The following is a 23,405-nucleotide window of genomic DNA, read 5'->3' on the forward strand; positions in this document are numbered from 1 at the left end:
AGGTGGAGCCGGTGCTAGCGCCATTTGATGGGGAGGATCTTCCCCATCGTACAGCCAACAGGAAATCCGAAGCTCGCCTCGATGTGAGGGCGCGGGGTTTCTGGTCCACGCAGCAGGAGGCTTTTTTTGATGTTCGGGTGACTCACCCAAAGCCAAACCTGCTGTCGCGTCCAGAAGTCCAGCGCCATCTCCAAAAGCATGAAGGCATGAAAAAGCGGGAATACGGAGCGCGTATTGTGAATATAGACCGAGGCACGTTCACCCCGTTGGTTTTCGCCACGAATGGCATGTGTGGCCGGGAGGCAGACCGCTTTCTCAAGTGTCTTGCAGCCCAGTATGTCGATAAACACAGTGACTTGGCCTACTCGCTGGTTATGGGTCGATTGCGGTGCCTGCTCTCATTCACTTTGCTCCGTTGGGCAGTGACCTGTTTTCGTGGCTGCCGTAGCTCCTACCAGAAAAAGTCAGTCAAGAATTTCAGGAGTTATTGTTTGATGGGTCGTTAGATAGAGGCCGGTGTTTGTGAGACTGCAATCATTTAATGTTTCTTCCTTAGTGGTGTAGGTAGATTCTGTTTTGTAAGCATAGTAGGACTACTTTTGTTTTGTAAGTCAATCTCATTCTCCACGCTTTGCTGTCATTTGGTTATGTTTTAAAGTAGTTTTTATGACCTGATGTTTGTTTTTTATATTTGTAGTTCTATTGTTGACATCTTTTGTATTTTCTTTGGGTTAAAAGGTTAACTTCATCCTCGTTTTCTTATTGCCTTGTATTGGAATTTGCCCATAAAAGTGGCTACGGTGTGATAATGCATTTTTAATATTTCGTGTTTTAACATTATTTTCAGAAAATTGCTCTTACAATACCTTGCGTTTTATATTCATAATATTGTTGCCCGTAAAAGCGGCTTGGTCACATGATGATGATGATGATGATGATGATGATGATGATGATTTTTTTTTTTTTTTTTTTTTTTGATGATGAAGCCACTTCTTTGGGCAAACAAAACACAATTTCCCAAGATGAAGGAGTGGAACCCTACACAAATAATAGTTTAAATGAATCCAACGCAAAGATCGTTTTTCCATGAAATACAACAATTGAACACAATTACATGCTTAAAGGCATGAAAGCAACAAAACAGCAACAAAAGGGTAAGCGCCATACCAATCCCGCATGCACAGTCAGGACACAGCACGATACTTAACAAACTAGACCTGACTCGGCCACGGCAATCGAGACATCATGAAAACATCTCGCCGGATGGTGGTACCGTGACCGAGCCCCACGTATGCACAACACAGCAGCACGCAGCAAAGCAAAAGACAGCCGACAGCGGAGTAAACCAATGACCTGGGAATAGTGAGATCCCGATGACTCGGCCTGCATCTGGCACAGTCTCTTGAGGAACACATTGCACAGCCTCCCACAACCACCATGCACAGAGAACACGAGAGGTGTGAAAGCGGCTCTTTCTACATTTGTGACTCTTGGCCCATATTCGTTCCACTTACGCCGCTCGTGCTGCTGGTACAATGCAGGGAGGGTTCTGGACCCGTAGGAAGGAGCATCTGGGCAAAATACCCTTACATCAAAAAAAGCTTCCTCCCCACGGGTCCAAAACCCTCGAGCGGCTATGTCCAGGCGCGCATCCTCTCGGCGGTTCGTTGACCGAAGAGGAAACCTCTCACCAGAAAGAGGTTGCAGCGCTGGTTCTGTCGAAACGGCAGTGCAGACTTCAGTCAATTCCCTCGCCAGCAGGTCACGTATCTCGTTATGACGAAGTGTCGGGAAGCCGCCCCTGGCGCAACATAGCTGATGCTCAACTGAGAACAGCTCACCACACACACAGGTTGCTGGTGTATTGGCTAGCGGCCATGCATATCTCAATGCCAGAGCATCCCGGAAGTCACGCTTGGTGAGACGAAAGCCATGCTCCGCCAGGGGCAGCACGCTCAGCCATGAGGATGATCCTTTCTCCGTGTGTTCTTCTATTCGTCGCTTCGTCATCTCATCGCTCGTGTCCACTATTTTGTTCCTGGCTGCCTTTGCGCGCTCCCGGTTTTCGGTGTGGACGACACGCTTTTTGTGACGCATTTCATCGATCATCCTCTGAAAGGGGGTACCAGCACCAGCAACATCAGCAGCCACATCCGGTCCAGGGTTTGAGTTGCCAGCGACCTCCCGCGGCTGCACCTCCGTTGCCGTCATCGCGGGAGTGGGAGACGCTCCACCACGGTCAGCAGTATCTGCAGAAGCCGGCACATCTCCAGCGAGAGAAATTGGATCGCTATCCTTAGCGAAATCGCCCAGAACCTCCTTCACCATAGGTCCGGACACTTGCTTGGAGCCCTGGTGCTCAAACCGTGGTCGAGTCGTGAGGTCCGGAAGGGCCATCCCACCATCCCGTGTCGGGAGCTTTAGAATATCAATGTCTTTCAGAGGCACGCTCGGTTGTCCCACGAGCTCCGGTAGAAGTGAGGAGTGAAGCTCCCGCTCCAACGGCGCCAAGTCCTCCGCAGAAACAGCCATAGTTCGAAACACATAGTTCCATCTGTTGACTAAGCCATGGGTCAACGCAGAGTATGCTGCATGCGGCTCTGATGCGGCATAATTTGCTAAAATCTCTGTATGTTTCGCCCACTCTTCTACTTTTGCCTCTTTGAATTCTCCGAGGAATGCCTCAGTCCCGATAGCAGCGCCCAGATACTGTACGCCACGAGACTTGACGTGGATAGTTGTGTCACCAAAAGTCTCGGCAGCCAAGGACTCAAAGCCAGGCTTGACGAGTAGTTGCGTTTTTGTTTCGTTGATGTTGTAGCCGTATTTTTGGCCCTCTTCCTTAAGGAGGTTGTACCACTTTCGCAATGGGGAGAGCCCTCCGGCAGCTGCCGAGTCGTCTGCAAACCATCCCTGGCACACATCTGCAACATTGGTTCCGACTGACTTGACGAGAGGGGTGAGAGCCGTGGCATAAATGGCCATCGCAAGAGGGTCACCCTGGGTTGTGCCCTCGATGATGATGATGATGATGATTGTATTGCCTTGTATTGGAATTTGCCCAAAAAAGTGGCTACGGTGTGATAATGCATTTCTATAAATTATTTCGTGTTTTAACATTATTTTCAGAAAATTGCTCTTACAATACCTTGCGTTTTATATTCATAATATTGTTGCCCGTAAAAGCGGCTTGGTCACATGATGATGATGATGATGATGATGATGATGATTTTTTTTATTTTTTTTTATTTTTATGAAGCCACTTCTTTGGGCAAACAAAACACAATTTCCCAAGATGAAGGAGTGGAACCCTACACAAATAATAGTTTAAATGAATCCAACGCAAAGATCGTTTTTCCATGAAATACAACAATTGAACACAATTACATGCTTAAAGGCATGAAAGCAACAAAACAGCAACAAAAAGGGTAAGCGCCATACCAATCCCGCATGCACAGTCAGGACACAGCACGATACTTAACAAACTAGACCTGACTCGGCCACGGCAATCGAGACATCATGAAAACATCTCGCCGGATGGTGGTACCGTGACCGAGCCCCACGTATGCACAACACAGCAGCACGCAGCAAAGCAAAAGACAGCCGACAGCGGAGTAAACCAATGACCTGGGAATAGTGAGATCCCGATGACTCGGCCTGCATCTGGCACAGTCTCTTGAGGAACACATTGCACAGCCTCCCACAACCACCCTGCACAGAGAACACGAGAGGTGTGAAAGCGGCTCTTTCTACATTTGTGACTCTTGGCCCATATTCGTTCCACTTACGCCGCTCGTGCTGCTGGTACAATGCAGGAAGGGTTCTGGACCCGTAGGAAGGAGCATCCGGGCAAAATACCCTTACATCAAAAAAAGCTTCCTCCCCACGGGTCCAAAACCCTCGAGCGGCTATGTCCAGGCGCGCATCCTCTCGGCGGTTCGTTGACCGAAGAGGAAACCTCTCACCAGAAAGAGGTTGCAGCGCTGGTTCTGTCGAAACGGCAGTGCAGACTTCAGTCAATTCCCTCGCCAGCAGGTCACGTATCTCGTTATGACGAAGTGTCGGGAAGCCGCCCCTGGCGCAACATAGCTGATGCTCAACTGAGAACAGCTCACCACACACACAGGTTGCTGGTGTATTGGCTAGCGGCCATGCATATCTCAATGCCAGAGCATCCCGGAAGTCACGCTTGGTGAGACGAAAGCCATGCTCCGCCAGGGGCAGCACGCTCAGCCATGAGGATGATCCTTTCTCCGTGTGTTCTTCTATTCGTCGCTTCGTCATCTCATCACTCGTGTCCACTATTTTGTTCCTGGCTGCCTTTGCGCGCTCCCGGTTTTCGGTGTGGACGACACGCCTTCTGTGACGCATTTCATCGATCATCCTCTGAAAGGGGGTACCAGCACCAGCAACATCAGCAGCCACATCCGGTCCAGGGTTTGAGTTGCCAGCGACCTCCCGCGGCTGCACCTCCGTTGCCGTCATCGTGGGAGTGGGAGACGCTCCACCACGGTCAGCAGTATCTGCAGAAGCCGGCACATCTCCAGCGAGAGAAATTGGATCGCTATCCTTAGCGAAATCGCCCAGAACCTCCTTCACCATAGGTCCGGACACTTGCTTGGAGCCCTGGTGCTCAAACCGTGGTCGAGTCGCGAGGTCCGGAAGCGCCATCCCACCATCCCGTGTCGGGAGCTTTAGAATATCAATGTCTTTCAGAGGCACGCTCGGTTGTCCCACGAGCTCCGGTAGAAGTGAGGAGTGAAGCTCCCGCTCCAACGGCGCCAAGTCCTCCGCAGAAACAGACATAGTTCGAAACACATAGTTCCATCTGTTGACTAAGCCATGGGTCAACGCAGAGTATGCTGCATGCGGCTCTGATGCGGCATAATTTGCTAAAATCTCTGTATGTTTCACCCACTCTTCTACTTTTGTCTCTTTGAATTCTCCAAGGAATGCCTCAGTCCCGATAGCAGCGCCCAGATACTGTACGCCACGAGACTTGACGTGGATAGTTGTGTCACCAAAAGTCTCGGCAGCCAAGGACTCAAAGCCAGGCTTGACGAGTAGTTGCGTTTTTGTTTCGTTGATGTTGTAGCCGTATTTTTGGCCCTCTTCCTTAAGGAGGTTGTACCACTTTCGCAATGGGGAGATGATGATGATGATGATGATGATGATGATGATGATTTGCCCATAAAAGTGGCTACGGTGTGATAATGCATTTCTATAAATTATTTCGTGTTTTAACATTATTTTCAGAAAATTGCTCTTACAATACCTTGCGTTTCATATTCATAATATTGTTGCCCGTAAAAGCGGCTTGGTCACATGATGATGATGATGATGATGATGATGATGATGCCGTAGCTCCTACCAGAAAAAGTCAGTCAAGAATTTCAGGAGTTATTGTTTGATGGGTCGTTAGATAGAGGCCGGTGTTTGTGAGACTGCAATCATTTAATGTGTCTTCCTTAGTGGTGTAGGTAGATTCTGTTTTGTAAGCATAGTAGGACTACTTTTGTTTTGTAAGTCAATCTCATTCTCCACGCTTTGCTGTCATTTGGTTGATGTTTTGAAGTAGTTTTTATGACCTGATGTTTGTTTTTTATATTTGTAGTTCTATTGTTGACATCTTTTGTCTTTTCTTTGGGTTAAAAGGTTAACTTCATCCTCGTTTTCCTATTGCCTTGTATTGGAATTTGCCCATAAAAGTGGCTACGGTGTGATAATGCATTTCTATAAATTATTTCGTGTTTTAACATTATTTTCAGAAAATTGCTCTTACAATACCTTGCGTTTCATATTCATAATATTGTTGCCCGTAAAAGCGGCTTGGTCACATGATGATGATGATGATGAAGCCACTTCTTTGGGCAAACAAAACACAATTTCCCAAGATGAAGGAGTGGAACCCTACACAAATAATAGTTTAAATGAATCCAACACAAAGATCGTTTTTCCATGAAATACAACAATTGAACACAATTACATGCTTAAAGGCATGAAAGCAACAAAACAGCAACAAAAGGGTAAGCGCCATACCAATCCCGCATGCACAGTCAGGACACAGCACGATACTTAACAAACTAGACCTGACTCGGCCACGGCAATCGAGACATCATGAAAACATCTCGCCGGATGGTGGTACCGTGACCGAGCCCCACGTATGCACAACACAGCAGCACGCAGCAAAGCAAAAGACAGCCGACAGCGGAGTAAACCAATGACCTGGGAATAGTGAGATCCCGATGACTCGGCCTGCATCTGGCACAGTCTCTTGAGGAACACATTGCACAGCCTCCCACAACCACCATGCACAGAGAACACGAGAGGTGTGAAAGCGGCTCTTTCTACATTTGTGACTCTTGGCCCATATTCTGATGATGATGATGATTTTTTTTTTTTTTTTTTTGATGGTGATGAAGCCACTTCTTTGGGCAAACAAAACACAATTTCCCAAGATGAAGGAGTGGAACCCTACACAAATAATAGTTTAAATGAATCCAACGCAAAGATCGTTTTTCCATGAAATACAACAATTGAACACAATTACATGCTTAAAGGCATGAAAGCAACAAAACAGCAACAAAAGGGTAAGCGCCATACCAATCCCGCATGCACAGTCAGGACACAGCACGATACTTAACAAACTAGACCTGACTCGGCCACGGCAATCGAGACATCATGAAAACATCTCGCCGGATGGTGGTACCGTGACCGAGCCCCACGTATGCACAACACAGCAGCACGCAGCAAAGCAAAAGACAGCCGACAGCGGAGTAAACCAATGACCTGGGAATAGTGAGATCCCGATGACTCGGCCTGCATCTGGCGCAGTCTCTTGAGGAACACATTGCACAGCCTCCCACAACCACCATGCACAGAGAACACGAGAGGTGTGAAAGCGGCTCTTTCTACATTTGTGACTCTTGGCCCATATTCGTTCCACTTACACCGCTCGTGCTGCTGGTACAATGCAGGAAGGGTTCTGGACCCGTAGGAAGGAGCATCTGGGCAAAATACCCTTACATCAAAAAAAGCTTCCTCCCCACGGGTCCAAAACCCTCGAGCGGCTATGTCCAGGCGCGCATCCTCTCGGCGGTTCGTTGACCGAAGAGGAAACCTCTCACCAGAAAGAGGTTGCAGCGCTGGTTCTGTCGAAACGGCAGTGCAGACTTCAGTCAATTCCCTCGCCAGCAGGTCACGTATCTCGTTATGACGAAGTGTCGGGAAGCCGCCCCTGGCGCAACATAGCTGATGCTCAACTGAGAACAGCTCACCACACACACAGGTTGCTGGAGTATTGGCTAGCGGCCATGCATATCTCAATGCCAGAGCATCCCGGAAGTCACGCTTGGTGAGACGAAAGCCATGCTCCGCCAGGGGCAGCACGCTCAGCTATGAGGATGATCCTTTCTCCGTGTGTTCTTCTATTCGTCGCTTCGTCATCTCATCACTCGTGACCACTATTTTGTTCCTGGCTGCCTTTGCGCGCTCCCGGTTTTTGGTGTGGACGACACGCTTTTTGTGACGCATTTCATCGATCATCCTCTGAAAGGGGGTACCAGCACCAGCAACATCAGCAGCCACATCCGGTCCAGGGTTTGAGTTGCCAGCGACCTCCCGCGGCTGCACCTCCGTTGCCGTCATCGTGGGAGTGGGAGACGCTCCACCACGGTCAGCAGAATCTGCAGAAGCCGGCACATCTCCAGCGAGAGAAATTGGATCGCTATCCTTAGCGAAATCGCCCAGAACCTCCTTCACCATAGGTCCGGACACTTGCTTGGAGCCCTGGTGCTCAAACCGTGGTCGAGTCGTGAGGTCCGGAAGGGCCATCCCACCATCCCGTGTCGGGAGCTTTAGAATATCAATGTCTTTCAGAGGCACGCTCGGTTGTCCCACGAGCTCCGGTAGAAGTGAGGAGTGAAGCTCCCGCTCCAACGGCGCCAAGTCCTCCGCAGAAACAGACATAGTTCGAAACACATAGTTCCATCTGTTGACTAAGCCATGGGTCAACGCAGAGTATGCTGCATGCGGCTCTGATGCGGCATAATTTGCTAAAATCTCTGTATGATGATGATGATGATGATGATGATGATGATGATGCCTTTGGCCTCAACTTAACCCTAGAACAGCCAACGGTGTCATTTGACACCGCGCGAGTCAAACTTTTGGAATTACCGAAATATGGCTAATCAGAATAAGCTCAAATCTTGTGACTATTCCTAATTTTTCTTCCTCTTTCGTCTGCCATAAACCTTTGATTTGTAATTGATGAGGTACCATAATGGCGAGCACGTATACCTAGAACGGCCAACCAGTGTCATTTGACACCTGCACTATGAAAATCCATTATTGCAGCTAGATGGAAACAATATGAACACATTTCGAAAGTGTCGGCCATATCGAGTTGCCCGTATGCCAACCAGACAAAAGAAGGGTGCATGGGCAGGAAAATCGCTGAATACAGGACGAAATATATGATCACCATACAACCGTCGGGCGAGAATCGCGAATTTGGGGCGGGTAACCATTACTGCACAGATTACACAAACACTCTTCAGCTAATGTCCTTGATACTGCTCATTCCCTTTCATTTTACTGTAAATTGCCCCAGAGGAGCCATCGCGGTCTGAGGCCAAGGAAATACTGGAACGGATGCAGCCTATTACCATGCATGAATCTGATGACCATGGAAGCGAAATTGCCCATTTTATCTTCATTTGATGTGTGGTCAAGTGTAGTGACCATTGGCAGTGGTGGATCTGTTCTCGGCGAATCGTACGGTCACAACACCTGAGTACCACCTGTGGATTCAGAATGTGTTGAGGTTTACGAGCCTCCAGAGAGCGGACGAGGATTGCGGGATAGTCCAGACAAGGAATTGTCAGAAACAGTTGCAGCAGTGGTGGAGACCCGAAATGGATAGTGTTGAGGAAGAGGAATCGCAACTCTGCAACCTGGAGATGATACACTGCATTATCGCAAGGATGGTGCTGTGTAGATAATCCTTTCTAACTACTTGCCGAGCTAAGGCTCTTGAACCTCTTCCTCCTCCGCTTCAGGCTAAACGGGTAGGCAGCTGCTGGGATGCCTCCTCTCTCTTTATTGGCCCCGGATGCTGCAGAAGGTGATTGCTAAGTCATAACTGATAACTTCATCATCAGTGCATTACTGGTCAAGAAACTGTTGGAGAATAAAGAGTTGCAGTATGAACCACTTTGGTAAATTGAAGTGAACTACCATCTACCTTCATCGCCAATAATCGCGGATTGCATTTTGTTTTTCAAGATTACATTGTTGGATGCAAAGATGGTAGACATAGAAGGTAGAAGTAGCAAGAATTATCAATGGCCCGCCTAGTGTAGACCACCTAGAGCCATGTGTTTTACATGGTGAGAGTAGGAAGCCCCACATCGTCCAATTCTAGTAAAAGATGAGATATGTCCTTGATTGGTTCGATGGAATGTGGTGGATCTACTCAACAAAGACTATTCCAGAGGATGTCCCCCTGCAAGGCGGTTACATAAATGAATAAATGTGACAGGAAACAACGCCTTCACAATAATCCCAGACCTTTGCTAGTTCATGCACATCCAGAAAACGCTCATTCCTGCACTGGTCAATAAACTTGTAGATAGTTATGGCATCTGGTTGCTAAGGGCCAGCCAAGGAGAAGAGAAGGGTATACCTCTTTGAAAGAGTCTAAAATGCAATCGTTACTAGCCTAAACCATCTCTAGCAGCATATGTGTCAGCTTGGTGAAAAAATATTGCTCATAGTCAGTCCATGTTTGTACTTGTTACTGTGTATCATTCATCGTGACGGTCGAGTAATCCGATTATACCAAAGCAGATATTCCCGAAAACAGTTACTCACGTGCCAGTGACGTTGACACATTGCTTGTTATTGTAACTCTGTGATTCTAAGAAATTCCTATGCAAGGAAATAAAGTTTTGCCAGTAATTGAGTTTATTCTTCGCAATTGCCGTTACGCGTACATTGTATTTTTGTTGCGTATAGCCAACAATAGTGTCTGGGTGAATCCTAAATTGTTGTGTACATCATAAATGCCGATAGTGATAGCCAGCACTGAAAACAAAAACTATTATAACCTACATCATAGGTCTTAGACATGGAAATGTATGCAGGTGTCAAATGACACCGTTTGGCCGTTCTAGTAGTACTGAAAGTGGTGGCCGTCCTAGGGTTAATATAATGCTATTTGGTTTTTCCCCTTTTATTACTCTGTGTTCATTGCTTGTTTTTGTATTGATTTACTTCCTTGACTGCTTTTGTGTTTCATCATTTTCCGGTTGGTTTTGTGTTGATTTCCCCTGTTCACTTTACATATTGTAATGATATACATTTGCTTTTCCCGTAAAAGAGGCTTTTCTCATGATGATGATGATGATGATGATGATGATTTTTTTTTTTTTTTTTTTTTTTTTTGTTTGGTGATGAAGCCACTTCTTTGGGCAAACAAAACACAATTTCCCAAGATGAAGGAGTGGAACCCTACACAAATAATAGTTTAAATGAATCCAACGCAAAGATCGTTTTTCCATGAAATACAACAATTGAACACAATTACATGCTTAAAGGCATGAAAGCAACAAAACAGCAACAAAAGGGTAAGCGCCATACCAATCCCGCATGCACAGTCAGGACACAGCACGATACTTAACAAACTAGACCTGACTCGGCCACGGCAATCGAGACATCATGAAAACATCTCGCCGGATGGTGGTACCGTGACCGAGCCCCACGTATGCACAACACAGCAGCACGCAGCAAAGCAAAAGACAGCCGACAGCGGAGTAAACCAATGACCTGGGAATAGTGAGATCCCGATGACTCGGCCTGCATCTGGCACAGTCTCTTGAGGAACACATTGCACAGCCTCCCACAACCACCATGCACAGAGAACACGAGAGGTGTGAAAGCGGCTCTTTCTACATTTGTGACTCTTGGCCCATATTCGTTCCACTTACGCCGCTCGTGCTGCTGGTACAATGCAGGAAGGGTTCTGGACCCGTAGGAAGGAGCATCTGGGCAAAATACCCTTACATCAAAAAAAGCTTCCTCCCCACGGGTCCAAAACCCTCGAGCGGCTATGTCCAGGCGCGCATCCTCTCGGCGGTTCGTTGACCGAAGAGGAAACCTCTCACCAGAAAGAGGTTGCAGCGCTGGTTCTGTCGAAACGGCAGTGCAGACTTCAGTCAATTCCCTCGCCAGCAGGTCACGTATCTCGTTATGACCAAGTGTCGGGAAGCCGCCCCTGGCGCAACATAGCTGATGCTCAACTGAGAACAGCTCACCACACACACAGGTTGCTGGTGTATTGGCTAGCGGCCATGCATATCTCAATGATGATGATGATGATGATGATGTAAGTCAATCTCATTCTCCACGCTTTGCTGTCATTTGGTTGATGTTTTGAAGTAGTTTTTATGACCAGATGTTTGTTTTTTATATTTGTAGTTCTATTGTTGACATCTTTTGTCTTTTCTTTGGGTTAAAAGGTTAACTTCATCCTCGTTTTCCTATTGCCTTGTATTGGAATTTGCCCATAAAAGTGGCTACGGTGTGATAATGCATTTCTATAAATTATTTCGTGTTTTAACATTATTTTCAGAAAATTGCTCTTACAATACCTTGCGTTTTATATTCATAATATTGTTGCCCGTAAAAGCGGCTTGGTCACATGATGATGATGATGATGATGATGATGATGATGGCCAGGCGGAGTAGGGTGCTGCCTTTGGCCTCAACCTAATATAATGCTATTTTGGTTTTTTCCCCTTTTATTACTCTGTGTTCATTGCTTGTTTTTGTATTGATTTACTTCCTTGACTGCTTTTGTGTTTCATCATTTTCCGGTTGGTTTTGTGTTGATTTCCCCTGTTCACTTTACATATTGTAATGATATACATTTGCTTTGCCCGTAAAAGAGGCTTTTCTCATGATGATGATGATGATGATGATGGTTATGGGTCGATTGCGGTGCCTGCTCTCGTTCACTTTACTCCGTTGGGCAGTGACCTGTTTTCGCGGCTGCCGTAGCTCCTACCAGAAAAAGTCAGTCAAGAATTTCAGGAGTTATTGTTTGATGGGTCGTTAGATAGAGGCCGGTGTTTGTGAGACTGCAATCATTTAATGTTTCTTCCTTAGTGGTGTAGGTAGATTCTGTTTTGTAAGCATAGTAGGACTACTTTTGTTTTGTAAGTCAATCTCATTCTCCACGCTTTGCTGTCATTTGGTTGATGTTTTGAAGTAGTTTTTATGACCTGATGTTTGTTTTTTATATTTGTAGTTCTATTGTTGACATCTTTTGTCTTTTCTTTGGGTTAAAAGGTTAACTTCATCCTCGTTTTCCTATTGCCTTGTATTGGAATTTGCCCATAAAAGTGGCTACGGTGTGATAATGCATTTCTATAAATTATTTCGTGTTTTAACATTATTTTCAGAAAATTGCTCTTACAATACCTTGCGTTTCATATTCATAATATTGTTGCCCGTAAAAGCGGCTTGGTCACATGATGATGATGATGATGATGATGATGATGATGATGATGATTATTCGGATGCGCTTGCGGAGATCGGTTGGACTTTTGGCTGCTCTGGTTGGAGGAAGAAGCTTGCTTGGCTGCTGAGCTGCTTGATTGCTGCTTGATTGCTGTTTGGTCTAGAGTTGACTGGAGCAGCTGTTATATCTTCAAGTTGGCTAGGTTGGCAGTGTCCTGCCATTGGATGAAGTCTCATGGTGTGGTCAAATCCTTCGATCCTTAGCGCAAGGGCTGAGTTGTGCGTTGCGCCAAGCTGGATTACCTGGATTAGCTACATCGCTGCATTACGCGCTGAGGTGAAGTGCTTGCGCCACTCATGGGCGCTTATTGGTGACGGATGTTTCTCCTGCTGTTGCTGGTCCAGGTCGTCGCACTTGCCTTGCCGGGCTGTCACCAGGGGTCTGCGCTATCCGTGTTCCGCGCTGACTGGGTGGTTGGCCTGATGCCTTGCTGTAGGTGCCAGACGGGCAGAGCATGTACACGATGTTCGTGTGTGAAGGCTGGGAGAGTTTGTAGCGATTGCTACCCGAGCAGGTCTACGCCCAGCACTTGCTGTAATGTGTCTGCAGCTGCTGCCGGAGTGCTACGCAGCCAACCACCATCTATCGCCAGTGCTGGTGTGGACCCAGCTCTCTCTTGTGGTGTGGATGGTGCAAGTCTACAGTCTCGGCCTCCGGTTGTTCATTCTGTCTCTCGGGATTTGGCGCCTCCTCTCACCGTGGCAAGTGCTTTTGGTGCCTCTGTTATTAGCAGCCAGGAGGGTGATGGCGGCTCTAGTGAGAATGCCTCCGGCTCTAGTGAGAATGGCGAGGAGGGTGATGAGTGCTCCCCACACCTTGTCACGGTTAATCGAAGTGCCACCCTACCCTCTGGTCCTGGAGAGGATACCCGGCTCCTGGCTGATCTCGGTGGCAGCCAGCCAAGCAGTGTGCTTGACAGCTCGGAGGATTATGGAATGAATACAGAGCACCGCGCTGGTGGCGGCCAGGTGGATGTGGAATCAACCGCTCAGGCACGGTCGAGGCCTATCCCCAGCCCAGCGGATGCCGGTAGTGGAGTTGCGAGCGTAGCCAGGGATCCGTTTTCCGCGAGAATCATCGATGCCTACGAGGTCGTGGTAGGCTGGAGACGCAATCTGTTCATTATACCCCATGGATCCGCTGGTGCAGCCTTTGTTGACGAGCTCGCATCTCTGATCCTTGGGTTTGCGGATGACTCCGGTAAAAGAGATGTCGCATGGAGAGCTGTGTGCGTTGCTTGTCACCTTCTCTTGCAAAAACCACACAAATCAAAGATCATGAAAAACCATAGTGAGCATCTTCGCAGACGTCTCGTGCTGTGGAGAGATTGCGACATTCCACAGTTACTGAGCGAGTGCCTTTGTATCCAGGCGCACTTGCCGGCGTCGGGCGGAGGCTCTCCCAGGCCCGCCTCACAGGAGAAGAGTGACGTGGTGTTCGCTAATCTCGTTTTCAATGGAAAGATTTCTTCTGCTGTTCGCTACCTGGCGCCAAACGCTTCTGGTGGAGTCCTTTCCATGAACGACATTGTGGATGATACCACGGGAGAGACGGTCCGTGACGCCCTGTTGAAGAAACATCCGCCATCTGCTACACCGCCTGCCTCGGCTCTCTTGCCGGGTGATCCCGAGATTGTCAACCAGGTCATCTTTCAACAAATAACCCCTGAGCTAATAAAGAAAATCGGCCGAGGCATGCAGGGTTCCTCTGGACCGTCGGGCCTGGACGCTGAGGCGTGGTGCCGAATGCTGACGTGCTATGACGCCTCGTCAAGGCGTTTGTGTTCATCCCTTGCTGCCGCGGGGAGGTGCATATGTACCGAGCGCCTTGCCGGTTGCGCGATGATTGGATTTACATCCGCTCGCCTAATACCCCTCGATAAGAAACCTGGCGTGCGCCCCATCGCTGTGGGCGAAGTGTACCGGCGTATCATTGGTCGCGCCGTGATGTCAGTAGTGGAAAGTGATGTGCTGAGAGTAACAGCTCCTGTCCAACTCTGTGTGGGCGTTCCATCTGCCTGCGAAGCCGCCGTACACACAATGTCCCGTCTGTTCGCTGGCCCGGGGGTTGAGGGTGTCTTGCTTGTGGACGCCTCCAATGCATTTAATGCATTGAATAGGCAGGCTGCGCTACACAACATTCCGCGTCTCTGCCCCCCGCTTGCAACGGTGTTTCGTAACACGTATGGATCAGTTTCCCGCCTGTTTGTGTCTGGTGGAGGTGAAATCGAATCGCGTGAAGGCACGGCTCAGGGCGACCCACTGGCTATGGCAGCCTATGCTGTGGCGATCATGCCACTGGTCAGGCGCCTGGCTGCGACATGCCCCAGTGTTGTCCAATCTTGGTTCGCGGATGATGACTCGGGTGCAGGTCTTCTGGCTCGCCTTCGGAATTACTGGGATGAACTCCGGGCCATTGGCCCTGGTTATGGTTACTACCCGAACGCGTCCAAAACTGTTCTGATCACAAAGCCAGAGCATCTGGATAGGGCCGGAGAAATCTTCTTCGACAGTGGCATCCAGATTACTGCCGCTGGCGGCCGATTCCTCGGGGGCGCCCTAGGGTCAGAAGATTTCTGCCGCTCTTATATGGGGCAGTTGGCGGATAGATGGGCTGGTGACCTGCGCACCTTGTGTGAGATCGCCCAGACTCAACCTCATGCGGCGTATACCGTCTTCTCCAAGGCCCTGTCATCACGGTGGACTTACCACTTGCGCTCAATGCCGTTCTCGACAGGCGTTTTGGAGGCCTTGGATGAGATCCTCAGTGACCATTTCCTGCCGGCTTTGCTGGGTCATGGAATTGCGCAGGCCAGCCACCAACGTCGGCTAATGGCTTTGCCTGTCCGGCATGGGGGCCTCGCCGTCCCCATATTGTCGAAGACGGCGGCTGGGGAACATCAGGCCTCTGTCAGTGCCACTGATCCTCTGGTTCAGCTTGCGCTATCATCGCCTTCGCCTGACTGTGCTGGTGCATCACTGCCTCCGCCTGCGGGACCGCCTCTGCGTGATATTAACCAACCACCTATGGGACTACCCCCGCATCATTGTGCTAATATGTCACCGCCTCTGCCTGCTGGGTCGCCTTTGCCTGCCTGTGCTGATGCGTCGCTGCCTCGGCCTCCGCGGCCACCTCCGCCTGACTGTGCTGGTGCGTCGCTGCCTCCACCTGTGGGACGGCCCCTACCTGGCTTAGACCAACCGCCGGTGCGACTGCATTCGCCTGACCGTGCTGCCGTGTCACTGCCTCCGCCTGCGGAACCGCCTCCGCCTGACTGTGCTCGTGCGTCGCTGCCTCCGCCTGGTCTAGACCAGCCACATGTGCGACCGCCTCCGCCTGATTATGCTGGCGCGTTGTCGCCTCCACCTGCGGGTCCGCCTCCGCCTGATCTTGACCAACTACCTGATGCCGGATCGTTCTCTGCGCTGCGTGCGGAGCCTGTTGCCGTGGGATTAGGCGTCGAAGAGCCTGGCGAGACTAATCCTAGTGGTCCGTGTGGTGTCGCTGAGGCTGTTGCTGCGGTGCGTGCTGGGCTGCGCCGGGTGAGAGCACAGCGGGACCAGATTTCGCGTGGTGTGCAGGCAGAGATTGGCCCTGGACTGTCTCCGTGCCAGCGGCTACTGTTAGAAACAGCGGGTGAGAAAGGCACCTCCAGCTGGCTGACCGCCCAACCGTCATACAATCAGCCAGTAACCATACTCAATAAATCTGATTTCCGGGATGCTCTCTGCTTCCGATACGGTTTGGAGCTGGATGGCCTCCCTGAGACTTGTGTTTGTGGAGCAACTCTAACCACTGAGCATGCAATGGCTTGTCCTACTGGCGGCTACACCATCGCACACCATAATGATGTTCGCGATTTGCTGGCGGGTGTACTGTCGGAGGTATTGCCTGACGTGGAGGTGGAGCCGGTGCTAGCGCCATTTGATGGGGAGGATCTTCCCCATCGTACAGCCAACAGGAAATCCGAAGCTCGCCTCGATGTGAGGGCGCGGGGTTTCTGGTCCAGGCAGCAGGAGGCTTTCTTTGATGTTCGGGTGACTCACCCAAAGCCAAACCTGCTGTCGCGTCCAGAAGTCCAGCGCCATCTCCAAAAGCATGAAGGCATGAAAAAGCGGGAATACGGAGCGCGTGTTGTGAATATAGACCGAGGCACATTCACCCCGTTGGTTTTCGCCACGAATGGCATGTGTGGCCGGGAGGCAGACCGCTTTCTCAAGTGTCTTGCAGCCCAGTATGTCGATAAACACAGTGACTTGGCCTACTCGCTGGTTATGGGTCGATTGCGGTGCCTGCTCTCGTTCACTTTACTCCGTTGGGCAGTGACCTGTTTTCGCGGCTGCCGTAGCTCCTACCAGAAAAAGTCAGTCAAGAATTTCAGGAGCTATTGTTTGATGGGTCGTTAGATAGAGGCCGGTGTTTGTGAGACTGCAATGATTTAATGTTTCTTCCTTAGTGGTGTAGGTAGATTCTGTTTTGTAAGCATAGTAGGACTACTTTTGTTTTGTAAGTCAATCTCATTCTCCACGCTTTGCTGTCTTTTGGTTATGTTTTAAAGTAGTTTTTATGACCTGATGTTTGTTTTTTATATTTGTAGTTCTATTGTTGACATCTTTTGTCTTTTCTTTGGGTTTTAAAAGGTTAACTTCATCCTCGTGTTCCTATTGCCTTGTATTGGAATTTGCCCATAAAAGTGGCTACGGTGTGATAATGCATTTCTATAAATTATTTCGTGTTTTAACATTATTTTCAGAAAATTGCTCTTACAATACCTTGCGTTTCATATTCATAATATTGTTGCCCGTAAAAGCGGCTTGGCCACATGATGATGATGATGATGATGATGATAATATAATGCTATTTGGTTTTTCCCCTTTTATTACTCTGTGTTCATTGCTTGTTTTTGTATTGATTTACTTCCTTGACTGCTTTTGTGTTTCATCATTTTCCGGTTGGTTTTGTGTTGATTTCCCCTGTTCACTTTACATATTGTAATGATATACATTTGCTTTGCCCGTAAAAGAGGCTTTTCTCATGATGATGATGATGATGATGATGATGGAAAGATTTCTTCTGCTGTTCGCTACCTGGCGCCAAACGCTTCTGGTGGAGTCCTTTCCATGAACGACATTGTGGATGATACCACGGGAGAGACGGTCCGTGACGCCCTGTTGAAGAAACATCCGCCATCTGCTACACCGCCTGCCTCGGCTCTCTTGCCGGGTGATCCCGAGATTGTCAACCAGGTCATCTTTCAACAAATAACCCCTGAGCTAATAAAGAAAATCGGCCGAGGCATGCAGGGTTCCTCTGGACCGTCTGGCCTGGACGCTGAGGCGTGGTGCCGAATGCTGACGTGCTATGACGCCTCGTCAAGGCGTTTGTGTTCATCCCTTGCTGCCGCGGGGAGGTGCATATGTACCGAGCGCCTTGCCGGTTGCGCGATGATTGGATTTACATCCGCTCGCCTAATACCCCTCGATAAGAAACCTGGCGTGCGCCCCATCGCTGTGGGCGAAGTGTACCGGCGTATCATTGGTCGCGCCGTGATGTCAGTAGTGGAAAGTGATGTGCTGAGAGTAACAGCTCCTGTCCAACTCTGTGTGGGCGTTCCATCTGCCTGCGAAGCCGCCGTACACACAATGTCCCGTCTGTTCGCTGGCCCGGGGGTTGAGGGTGTCTTGCTTGTGGACGCCTCCAATGCATTTAATGCATTGAATAGGCAGGCTGCGCTACACAACATTCCGCGTCTCTGCCCCCCGCTTGCAACGGTGTTTCGTAACACGTATGGATCAGTTTCCCGCCTGTTTGTGTCTGGTGGAGGTGAAATCGAATCGCGTGAAGGCACGGCTCAGGGCGACCCACTGGCTATGGCAGCCTATGCTGTGGCGATTATGCCACTGGTCAGGCGCCTGGCTGCGACATGCCCCAGTGTTGTCCAATCTTGGTTCGCGGATGATGACTCGGGTGCAGGTCTTCTGGCTCGCCTTCGGAATTACTGGGATGAACTCCGGGCCATTGGCCCTGGTTATGGTTACTACCCGAACGCGTCCAAAACTGTTCTGATCACAAAGCCAGAGCATCTGGATAGGGCCAGAGAAATCTTCTTCGACAGTGGCATCCAGATTACCGCCGCTGGCGGCCGATTCCTCGGGGGCGCCCTAGGGTCAGAAGATTTCTGCCGCTCTTATATGGGGCAGTTGGCGGATAGATGGGCTGGTGACCTGCGCACCTTGTGTGAGATCGCCCAGACTCAACCTCATGCGGCGTATACCGTCTTCTCCAAGGCCCTGTCATCACGGTGGACTTACCACTTGCGCTCAATGCCGTTCTCGACAGGCGTTTTGGAGGCCTTGGATGAGATCCTCAGTGACCATTTCCTGCCGGCTTTGCTGGGTCATGGAATTGCGCAGGCCAGCCACCAACGTCGGCTAATGGCTTTGCCTGTCCGGCATGGGGGCCTCGCCGTCCCCATATTGTCGAAGACGGCGGCTGGGGAACATCAGGCCTCTGTCAGTGCCACTGATCCTCTGGTTCAGCTTGCGCTATCATCGCCTTCGCCTGACTGTGCTGGTGCATCACTGCCTCCGCCTGCGGGACCGCCTCTGCGTGATATTAACCAACCACCTATGGGACTACCCCCGCATCATTGTGCTAATATGTCACCGCCTCTGCCTGCTGGGCCGCCTTTGCCTGCCTGTGCTGATGCGTCGCTGCCTCGGCCTCCGCGGCCACCTCCGCCTGACTGTGCTGGTGCGTCGCTGCCTCCACCTGTGGGACGGCCCCTACCTGGCTTAGACCAACCGCCGGTGCGACTGCATTCGCCTGACCGTGCTGCCGTGTCACTGCCTCCGCCTGCGGAACCGCCTCCGCCTGACTGTGCTCGTGCGTCGCTGCCTCCGCCTGGTCTAGACCAGCCACATGTGCGACCGCCTCCGCCTGATTATGCTGGCGCGTTGTCGCCTCCACCTGCGGGTCCGCCTCCGCCTGATCTTGACCAACTACCTGATGCCGGATCGTTCTCTGCGCTGCGTGCGGAGCCTGTTGCCGTGGGATTAGGCGTCGAAGAGCCTGGCGAGACTAATCCTAGTGGTCCGTGTGGTGTCGCTGAGGCTGTTGCTGCGGTGCGTGCTGGGCTGCGCCAGGTGAGAGCACAGCGGGACCAGATTTCGCGTGGTGTGCAGGCAGAGATTGGCCCTGGACTGTCTCCGTGCCAGCGGCTACTGTTAGAAACAGCGGGTGAGAAAGGCACCTCCAGCTGGCTGACCGCCCAACCGTCATACAATCAGCCAGTAACCATATTCAATAAATCTGATTTCCGGGATGCTCTCTGCTTCCGATACGGTTTGGAGCTGGATGGCCTCCCTGAGACTTGTGTTTGTGGAGCAACTCTAACCACTGAGCATGCAATGGCTTGTCCTACTGGCGGCTACACCATCGCACGCCATAATGATGTTCGCGATTTGCTGGCGGGTGTACTGTCGGAGGTATTGCCTGACGTGGAGGTGGAGCCGGTGCTAGCGCCATTTGATGGGGAGGATCTTCCCCATCGTACAGCCAACAGGAAATCCGAAGCTCGCCTCGATGTGAGGGCGCGGGGTTTCTGGTCCAGGCAGCAGGAGGCTTTCTTTGATGTTCGGGTGACTCACCCAAAGCCAAACCTGCTGTCGCGTCCAGAAGTCCAGCGCCATCTCCAAAAGCATGAAGGCATGAAAAAGCGGGAATACGGAGCGCGTGTTGTGAATATAGACCGAGGCACATTCACCCCGTTGGTTTTCGCCACGAATGGCATGTGTGGCCGGGAGGCAGACCGCTTTCTCAAGTGTCTTGCAGCCCAGTATGTCGATAAACACAGTGACTTGGCCTACTCGCTGGTTATGGGTCGATTGCGGTGCCTGCTCTCGTTCACTTTACTCCGTTGGGCAGTGACCTGTTTTCGCGGCTGCCGTAGCTCCTACCAGAAAAAGTCAGTCAAGAATTTCAGGAGTTATTGTTTGATGGGTCGTTAGATAGAGGCCGGTGTTTGTGAGACTGCAATCATTTAATGTTTCTTCCTTAGTGGTGTAGGTAGATTCTGTTTTGTAAGCATAGTAGGACTACTTTTGTTTTGTAAGTCAATCTCATTCTCCACGCTTTGCTGTCATTTGGTTGATGTTTTGAAGTAGTTTTTATGACCTGATGTTTGTTTTTTATATTTGTAGTTCTATTGTTGACATCTTTTGTCTTTTCTTTGGGTTAAAAGGTTAACTTCATTCTCGTTTTCCTATTGCCTTGTATTGGAATTTGCCCATAAAAGTGGCTACGGTGTGATAATGCATTTCTATAAATTATTTCGTGTTTTAACATTATTTTCAGAAAATTGCTCTTACAATACCTTGCGTTTCATATTCATAATATTGTTGCCCGTAAAAGCGGCTTGGTCACATGATGATGATGATGATGATGATGATGATGATGATGATGATTTTTTGATCCCACCTTCCAACCCGGCAAATATTTTGATTTTGATAAAAACGATTCAAAGCCTCTCAATTATTTAGTACTACTTGATGTATATATAAGAATAATAACATAAGTTACACTTTCACACCAAACTAGCTCGGCGCAGCACCAATCACTGCAGGGGAACCCGACCCTCCACCATCGCCAACTCACGAAGCATGTGAACTGGACGATGACGGGCCGACCGAGCACCCCTGACACACAACACAGCGGAACGTAGCAGCGCGAAAGACACCCGACAACGATAATAACTCATCAACGACGATGATGATGATGATGATGATGATGATGATTTTTTTTTTTTTGATGATGATGAAGCCACTTCTTTGGGCAAACACAACACAATTTCCCAAGATGAAGGAGTGGAACCCTACACAAATAATAGTTTAAATGAATCCAACGCAAAGATCGTTTTTCCATGAAATACAACAAATGAACACAATTACATGCTTAAAGGCATGAAAGCAACAAAACAGCAACAAAAGGGTAAGCGCCATACCAATCCCGCATGCACAGTCAGGACACAGCACGATACTTAACAAACTAGACCTGACTCGGCCACGGCAATCGAGACATCATGAAAACATCTCGCCGGATGGTGGTACCGTGACCGAGCCCCACGTATGCACAACACAGCAGCACGCAGCAAAGCAAAAGACAGCCGACAGCGGAGTAAACCAATGACCTGGGAATAGTGAGATCCCGATGACTCGGCCTGCATCTGGCACAGTCTCTTGAGGAACACATTGCACAGCCTCCCACAACCACCATGCACAGAGAACACGAGAGGTGTGAAAGCGGCTCTTTCTACATTTGTGACTCTTGGCCCATATTCGTTCCACTTACGCCGCTCGTGCTGCTGGTACAATGCAGGAAGGGTTCTGGACCCGTAGGAAGGAGCATCTGGGCAAAATACCCTTACATCAAAAAAAGCTTCCTCCCCACGGGTCCAAAACCCTCGAGCGGCTATGTCCAGGCGCGCATCCTCTCGGCGGTTCGTTGACCGAAGAGGAAACCTCTCACCAGAAAGAGGTTGCAGCGCTGGTTCTGTCGAAACGGCAGTGCAGACTTCAGTCAATTCCCTCGCCAGCAGGTCACGTATCTCGTTATGACGAAGTGTCGGGAAGCCGCCCCTGGCGCAACATAGCTGATGCTCAACTGAGAACAGCTCACCACACACACAGGTTGCTGGTGTATTGGCTAGCGGCCATGCATATCTCAATGCCAGAGCATCCCGGAAGTCACGCTTGGTGAGACGAAAGCCATGCTCCGCCAGGGGCAGCACGCTCAGCCATGAGGATGATCCTTTCTCCGTGTGTTCTTCTATTCGTCGCTTCGTCATCTCATCGCTCGTGTCCACTATTTTGTTCCTGGCTGCCTTTGCGCGCTCCCGGTTTTCGGTGTGGACGACACGCTTTTTGTGACGCATTTCATCGATCATCCTCTGAAAGGGGGTACCAGCACCAGCAACATCAGCAGCCACATCCGGTCCAGGGTTTGAGTTGCCAGCGACCTCCCGCGGCTGCACCTCCGTTGCCGTCATCGTGGGAGTGGGAGACGCTCCACCACGGTCAGCAGTATCTGCAGAAGCCGGCACATCTCCAGCGAGAGAAATTGGATCGCTATCCTTAGCGAAATCGCCCAGAACCTCCTTCACCATAGGTCCGGACACTTGCTTGGAGCCCTGGTGCTCAAACCGTGGTCGAGTCGTGAGGTCCGGAAGGGCCATCCCACCATCCCGTGTCGGGAGCTTTAGAATATCAATGTCTTTCAGATGATGATGATGATGATGATGATGATGATGATGATGATGATGATGACGCCTGATCTTGACCAACTACCTGATGCCGGATCGCTCTCTGCGCTGCGTGCGGAGCCTGTTGCCGTGGGATTAGGCGTCGAAGAGCCTGGCGAGACTAATCCTAGTGGTCCGTGTGGTGTCGCTGAGGCTGTTGCTGCGGTGCGTGCTGGGCTGCGCCAGGTGAGAGCACAGCGGGACCAGATTTCGCGTGGTGTGCAGGCAGAGATTGGCCCTGGACTGTCTCCGTGCCAGCGGCTACTGTTAGAAACAGCGGGTGAGAAAGGCACCTCCAGCTGGCTGACCGCCCAACCGTCATACAATCAGCCAGTAACCATACTCAATAAATCTGATTTCCGGGATGCTCTCTGCTTCCGATACGGTTTGGAGCTGGATGGCCTCCCTGAGACTTGTGTTTGTGGAGCAACTCTAACCACTGAGCATGCAATGGCTTGTCCTACTGGCGGCTACACCATCGCACGCCATAATGATGTTCGCGATTTGCTGGCGGGTGTACTG

General features: G+C 50.0%; 1 protein-coding gene across 1 annotated transcript in view; it reads left to right on the forward strand.

The window, feature by feature from the left end:
• LOC135827329 (uncharacterized) overlaps positions 1-23,405 on the forward strand; it is a 350,751-nt gene that overhangs the window by 251,700 nt on the left and 75,646 nt on the right. The window lies entirely within an intron of this gene.

This window comes from Sycon ciliatum, chromosome 11 (assembly GCF_964019385.1).
Source record: "Sycon ciliatum chromosome 11, ocSycCili1.1, whole genome shotgun sequence".
In the NCBI taxonomy this organism is placed as follows: domain Eukaryota; kingdom Metazoa; phylum Porifera; class Calcarea; order Leucosolenida; family Sycettidae; genus Sycon; species Sycon ciliatum.